This window comes from Pogoniulus pusillus, chromosome 8 (assembly GCF_015220805.1).
Source record: "Pogoniulus pusillus isolate bPogPus1 chromosome 8, bPogPus1.pri, whole genome shotgun sequence".
Classification (NCBI taxonomy): domain Eukaryota; kingdom Metazoa; phylum Chordata; class Aves; order Piciformes; family Lybiidae; genus Pogoniulus; species Pogoniulus pusillus.
Window position 1 is genome coordinate 34,740,542 of NC_087271.1, and position 7,183 is coordinate 34,747,724.

Sequence of the window (7,183 nt, forward strand, 5' to 3'; positions counted from 1 at the left end):
TGCTCTGCTGCTTCCCGAGGCTTCCATTTGTCAAGCAAGCATGGGCATGCTTTTGACTTCACAGTTTCAAGCAGGTAAAAGTATCAGCTGCCATTAAAAAGGTCAGACTTCGTTTTTTACTTTGCAGGTGATAACAGTGTGTGCAGCCTCACTGCAAATGGGCCCTTAGCAAGCAACCTTGACTGAGTCCCAGTATGGCCACAGTGTTCTCTCCTCACTTTGGACTGCAGAGCACTCTTGTTCTCTGATGAGAATTGTATTGCACCAGGGACAAGTGGGTTTGGGTGGGTTTTGCTCAAGGTTTATTTTCCTAATGAAGTAATACTTTCTCATGTGAAATATTTCCTAGCTTGAGTTCAGCCAGCAGAGTGAGCTGGTGAAGATGTCTGGTTATTTCTCCAAGCAGAAGTGGCAAAGATTGGTCATGAGAAGGCTGATTCACTGCAAACAGTACAGGCCAGGTTTCATTTTTATTACTGTCTCTTAAAAATCTCCCTTCATCCCCATCTTCCTCCTTTTCTCCATCTCCTAATTCCCACCCTCCCCATCTTCCTCCTTGTCCTTCTATCTTCCTCCATTTCTCTCCCTCTCCTTTTTCCCCTCTCTTCCTCTTTTCATCTGCATCCTTTTCCCCTCCATCTCCCTCGTTTCATCACCACCTCCCCTCTTCCATCCTCTCTACCTCTTTCCCCCTTGCACACTTTGCCCCAAACACAGAGCTGTTGGAGCCTCCTCCCACCCCAGCTGTGACTGCTTTGCCCTCCCTGCCCAATCCCCTTTTTAAGTTGCTCCAGGGTGGGCAGAAGCCCCAAGCTGTGCCCAGCTGGGTAGAGGGACACCTCTGCCACCACTGGTGAGTCCCCATGCTGCACACCAGGTGAATGGGGAAGGGGACAAAAGAAAAGGTTTGATGCTCCTTTTGACTTCACTCATGGGTGCTGGCTGGGCCACAGAATCATTGAGGCTGGGAAAGGTCTCTGAGATATTCAAGTCCAGTTTATAACCTAACACCAAGGCACCAGTTAAACCATGCTACCAGGTCCCACTTAGTCTTATCTTGAGGATGTCCAAGGATGGGGAACTCCACTTCCGTGAGCAGTCTGCTCCAGTGCCTAATCACCTTTTCTGTGAAGAAGTGCTTCCTGATATCCAACTGAAACCTTCCTTGGCACAGCTTCAGGCCATGCCCTCCTGTACTGTCCCTAGTTGCCTGGGAGAAGAGCCTGACTCCCACCTGCACACAACTTCCCATTAGGTAGGTGTAGTTAATGATACTACACCATGTAGTAGTGATACACCAAGTTTCTCTTCTCCAGTGAGGGCACCAAGGTATGGCCCAACCCCAAAGATGTGTGCTGGCTGTCAGTCCTTGCTGTGCAATTTGTGTATGTGGAAGCACCTTCATCTTGGGAAAGGCACCAAACAGCCAGCTGAGGTCTGAGCTGGCTGGGTGCAGGTTCAGGCACTTCCCTGCTGGGTTGTTTTCTGCATCTCATTGAGGAAAATCTTCATTCCTCACTGATGAGTTTCCCCTTTGTCATGGCACATCTCACCCTGCTCAAATTAGACCTGCAGATCCATCAGCCTCTTGTGTTCCCATTCCACTTTCTCCTCTGTGGAAAGATGTGTGCTGCCAGTAGGCAACACTTTCAGAACCACATGGGTGCAGAAACTTGCAAAACAAAAAGCAAATGCTGAGCTCAGCTTATCACAGCTCTTGACTCACCACTTCTTGTTGACATACTCCTGGAAATGCCCATTTCAGATTCCCCCACTTGCTCCATGCTTATAGTAAACCTGTTCTCATGTTCACATTGTAACCAAGCATTGAATTCTGCATCCATAGCAGTGGAACTCAGTGTTGTCTCCCATCCCCCAGTGGTAGTGGCTATGTTCCATGAACTGGTGCCTCCAGCAGTAAAACATTCTTCAAAGAAAGATTCATTGGCCCTCTTGGGTCATGCTCCACCCTGTGAGTTCATCTATTTGGCCAAAAGGGAAGTGTTGAAGGATAAGGCTGTCAGAAGCATAAGAGTGAGCCCAGAACAGACATAACCTGACTTTGACTTGCTCCATTGCTTCCATAAGCTGGTGCTTGGTCAACCACAAGTTCTGACTTGGAGCAGGTCACCTTCACAAACAGCTTTTCACTTCTCAAGCACCCCAAATTTGCATCTAGCCCCGAGCTAGTTTAGCCTGAGCTCATCTTCATGCTAAACTTCATGAGCTTCATTTTCTGAGGCTAGCTGCTGCTTTGGGCTTGAGTAACATGCATGGCACTACTCTAGCTCTAGATAAGAAGTCAAATGTCAATCACTCTGGTCCTCGCCCTCTCTTGGCTTCTCCACCACATCAAACAACTGGACCTTAAAACATTAAGATTGAATTACATAAGGTGCAACCTCCCCTCCTATTCCATGCTTCACTGATTGTGTTTCTGATCACAACACATATCCTCACACACAGGCTGAGGGAGCTGGGGCTCCTCAGTTTTGAGCAGAGGAGCCTGAGGAGAGACCTCATGTTTATAAAGCTGAGAAGGGCTGGTTCAGGTGGATGGAGCCAGGCTCTGCTCAGTGATGTCTGATGATTGGACAAGGGGCAATGGGTACAAGCTGGAGCAGAGGAGGTTCCACAGGAACATGAGGCAAAACTTTTTCACTGTGGGGGTGCCTGAGCCCTGTAACAGGCTCCCCAGATAGGTTGTAGTGCTTGGATTAAAGGTACTCTTGCCAAAAGGCTGTTCTACTGTATCAAATAAAAAACCACTACTGCAACTCATCAGCTTAGATGTTTGTTTAAAAAAGGAGTCCAACAGTTAATCTGAATAAGCTCTTTATCAAATGGCACACCAAGAAGTAGTCACTGAGGTCAGTGTCATTAGCTTCTTATAGGAAGAACTGACCTGGGAATTTCTCATTGTTTCTTTGGGTTTTGTACACAGTCTCCTTTCTAATCTGCTGAGCACACTGTCAAGAGTCAGGTTTGAGTGAGGGCTGGAGGCTTTCCATGAAGCACTCTGCCTTCCTCGAGGGGAGGGAAGGGAAAGAAGGAAGAGAGAGACTGATGGGCTGGGCAAGAAACTAAACCATCTGGGATGGAAAGAAGGTCAATCCCATGGAATAGAGACAGAGACACAAATCAAGAGCCAACTCAACCCCCGATGGCAGGGATGGCACCATTAGCACCACTGATGCTGGAGACAGGCACTGGGCAAGTCCCAGACTGAGTCAGCAGCTGGTGGGAACCAGACTCAAGAGGTTCTGGAACTAGATTCAAGAACACATAGATCAGGATGGAAGGCAGAAGGAACAGAGCCTTCGTGGGACATCAGTCACTGAAGAAGAGTATTGATCCTAGCGATCTCACAGCATGCTCCTGATGATGCCATTCATGGACTGCAATCCCTTGTTGGTAGTTGAGGGTCACCTGTCCTGTCTGCTCCTCCCTGCAGGTGCCACCTCTATCTTCCTGCCCCTCAAGATGTGGCACCAGCTGTGACAGTGCTCTTGCTTAGTTCACAGTTAATTCTTTTGATAAATTGAGCTCTAAATGAGAGTTCTTAAAAGTAAAGGTAAAAAAATTCTGGGTGACCTCACTAGGCTCATATTCTAGCTCACAGCAGAATGACAGCAGTTTGTTATTTCACTGTACAATAAAAACCACCACCTTTCATTATTTTCACCATTTGTTCAATCTAGAACTAATTAAAGGGTTGATACAAGTTTTTTTTTTTTATAGTATATTTTATCCCCAAGCATAAGTACAACACCCTGCAGTATTACTTAGTCATTTTAACAACTGATTTGCATTTAATTTAATCTTTAACTGCACAATGTGCTGTATTCATTACACTTTTTAATTTCTTGTGTTTTCTGCAATCCAGATTTTAATATTGCAGAATGGACTCTGTAATGAGGTTTTATTATTTGCTCAGCAAAGATATTAAGCAATGAAAATTTACCAGATTTTACTTTTTTTTTTTTTGTCTCTAGACCTCAATCCAGCAAAGGCAGAGATGTAATGAACTCCATGTGTGTGTCACCACATCACTTTCCAGATGATCTCAAGTTTTCTTTGGAGTATCTTGGAGCATCTCAGTTATTTAGTCTTTGTCTGACACCCTAAAACTCATCTTTCAAAGATGATTGGTCAAATTTGTCACCACGTGGCAGCAATGGATGAGAGTGTAAACTCAAATGAGATCATGAATTGGGTCTTATGGGTCAGGAAGTTGGCCACAGTCAATGTGATGAGGTTAAATGAGGCTAAGTGCCAGGTCCTGCACTTGGCTCACAACAATCTTGTGAATATTCCAAGCCTGGGACAGAGTGGCTAGAATCTGTCCAGCAGTAAAGGACTTGAGGGTGTTGTTTGACAGTGGCTGAATATGAGCCAGTATGTACCCAAGTGGCCAAGAAGGCAACCAGCATCCTGGCCTGGATCAGCAATGGTGTGTACAGCAGGACCAGGACAAAAATCATCCTCCTGCACATGGCACTGGTGAATACTGTGTTCAGTTTTGAACCTTTCATTGTAAGCATATTTTGGTGCTGGAGAAGTCATAGAATTAGTCAGGGTTGGAAAGGGACCACAAGGATCAGCTAGTTCCAAACCCCCTGCCATGCCCAGGGAAACCCTACCTGAGATCAGGATGGACACAGCCTCATCCAGCCTGGCCTTAAACACCTCCAGAGATGGGGTTTCAACTGCTTCCCTGGGCAACCCATTCCAGCCTCTCACCATTCTCATGGTGAACAACTTCCTCTTCACATACACTCTGAATCTCCCCACCTCCAGCTTTGCTCCATTCCCCCCAGTCCTGTCACTCCCTGACAGCCTAAAAAGCCCCTCCCCAGCTTTTTTGTAGTCCCCCTTCAGATCCTGGAAGGCCACAAGAAGGTCACTTTGGAGCCTCCTCTTCTGCAGCCTGCACAGCCCAAACTCTTTCAGTCTGTCCTCACAGCAGAGCTGCTGCAGCCCTCTGAGCATCCTCGTGACCCTTCTCTGGACACAGTCCAGCACATCCACATCCTTCTTGTAATGGGGACTCCAGAACTGGATGCAGTACTGCAGATGGGGTCTCACCAGAGTGGAGTAGAGGGGGAAAGTGAGTCCAGGAAAGAGAGGGGACAGTCAGGGAAAGAGTGACTCTTTGGGTCACAAAGTAGATGAAGGATCAAGAACACAAGTCTTGAGAGGAGCAGCTGAAGTTTAGTCTGGAGAAGAGGCAGCTGAGGGGAGAATTTCTGGCTCTCTACAACTCCCTGAAAGAAGGTTGGAGCCAAGTGGGATTGATCTTTTCTCCCATGTGACAAGTGATGGGATGAGAGAAAAGAGCCTCAAGTTGCACCAGAGAAAATTTAGGTTGGACAATGAAAAATCAGCTGCTTAGAGCTCACATCTTTAAATAAGTGATTTCTGGATGACCTATTTGTGGTCAGTAATTCAGGAAAAAAGTTACATATATAAAAAACAACCTGAACACTTATTGGGGTAGTTTCTGAGCCAGTGAAACCCAGGAAGCAAAAAAAAAAGTTTTGAAATATACATTCCAACCTTGATCACTTACAGAAAGAGGTTGTCATCTTTCTTGGAATTGGGGATTAAGATGCAGATGTTCTTGGCAACAGTTGCTAAGTGAAACACAGCATGACAAAATGGCCTGCCATAATTCACAGGAGATGAAAGCTTGGAAGTTATTCATTTACATTCCTAACTTCTGTGATTTGATTTATAATTGCTCATTTTCTTTAAAGGGAAGACCCAGTAGCTCCAGCTCCTTTTAAACCTGTGTGTGAATATAACGAGGGGTAGTTTGTGTTCCACAATTGCATCCTTGAATACTGCATCCTGTCCTGGTGTCCCCAGCATAAGAAGCACACAGAGCTCTTGAAGCGAGTCCAGAGGAGACCACAAAGATGATCCAAGGGCTGGAGCATAGAATCATAGAATCATAGAATCAACCAGGTTGGAAGACACCTCCAAGATCATCCAGTCCAACCTAGCACCCTGCCCTATCCAATCAACTAGACCATGGCACTAAGTGCCTCATCCAGGCTTTTCTTGAAGACCCCCAGGGACGGTGCCTCCACCACCTCCCTGGGCAGCCCATTCCAATGCCAATCACTCTGTGAAGAACTTCTTCCTAACATCCAGCCTATACCTACCCTGGCACAACTTGAGACTGTGTCCCCCTGTTCCATTGCTGGTTGCCTGGGAGAAGAGGCCACCCCCACCTGGCTACAATGCCCCTTCAGGTAGTTGTAGACAGTAATAAGATCACCCCTGAGCCTCCTCTTCTCCAGGCTAAACAGGCCCAGCTCCCTCAGCCTCTCCTCATAGGATTTGTGCTCCAGGCCCCTCACCAGCTTTGTTGCCCTTCTCTGGACATGTTCCAGCACCTCAACATCTGTCTTGAATTGAGGGGCCCAGAACTGGACACAGTACTCAAGGTGTGGTCTGAGAGGCTGAGGGAGCTGGGATTGGTTAGCCTGGAAAAGAGGAGGCTCAGGGGTGACCTTATTGCTGTCTACCACTACCCGAGGGGTGGTTGTGGCCAGGAGGAGGTTGCTCTCTTCTCTCAGGTGGCCAGTACCAGAACGAGAGGACACAGCCTCAGGCTGCGCCAGGGGAGATTTAGGCTGGAGGTGAGGAGAAAGTTCTTCACTGAGAGAGTCATTGGGCACTGGAATGGGCTGCCCGGGGAGGTGGTGGAGTCGCCGTCCCTGGAGCTGTTCAAGGCAGGACTGGACGTGGCACTTGGTGCCATGGTCTAGCCTTGAGCTCTGTGGTAAAGGGTTGGACTTGATGATCTGTGAGGTCTCTTCCAACCTTGGTGATACTGTGATACTGTGGTACTGTGATACTTTGTGGCACCAGGCCTATTGTGCCCCTTTTGTCTGTTTAATGTGTTTAGCTCTAGTTTGGGCAGAAAAACATGTTTGGGCAGGAAAGTATGTCCAGGCAAGGCAAGGAATATGTAAGCCTATTTGGGCCTATGTTGCCCTCCACTACAAAGCACCTCTGCTATGAGGGTAGGCTAAGGGAGGTAGGATTGTTCAGCCTAGAGAAGAATCCAGGGGCACCTTAGAGCTGCCTTCTAATAAAGGGTATTGTTAGAAGCAGTTGAGTTCACTCTTTTATTTCTCTCTGAATGTGAGTGTTCTCCCTTTGTTGCTTT

General features: G+C 47.1%; 1 long non-coding RNA gene across 1 annotated transcript; it reads left to right on the forward strand.

The window, feature by feature from the left end:
- Positions 1–353: 353 nt before the first annotated feature.
- LOC135177909 (uncharacterized) lies at positions 354–4,205 on the forward strand. Its single transcript, XR_010303238.1, has 2 exons — positions 354–461; positions 3,996–4,205. It is a non-coding gene; the product is annotated as an uncharacterized LOC135177909 (long non-coding RNA).
- Positions 4,206–7,183: the final 2,978 nt, after the last annotated feature.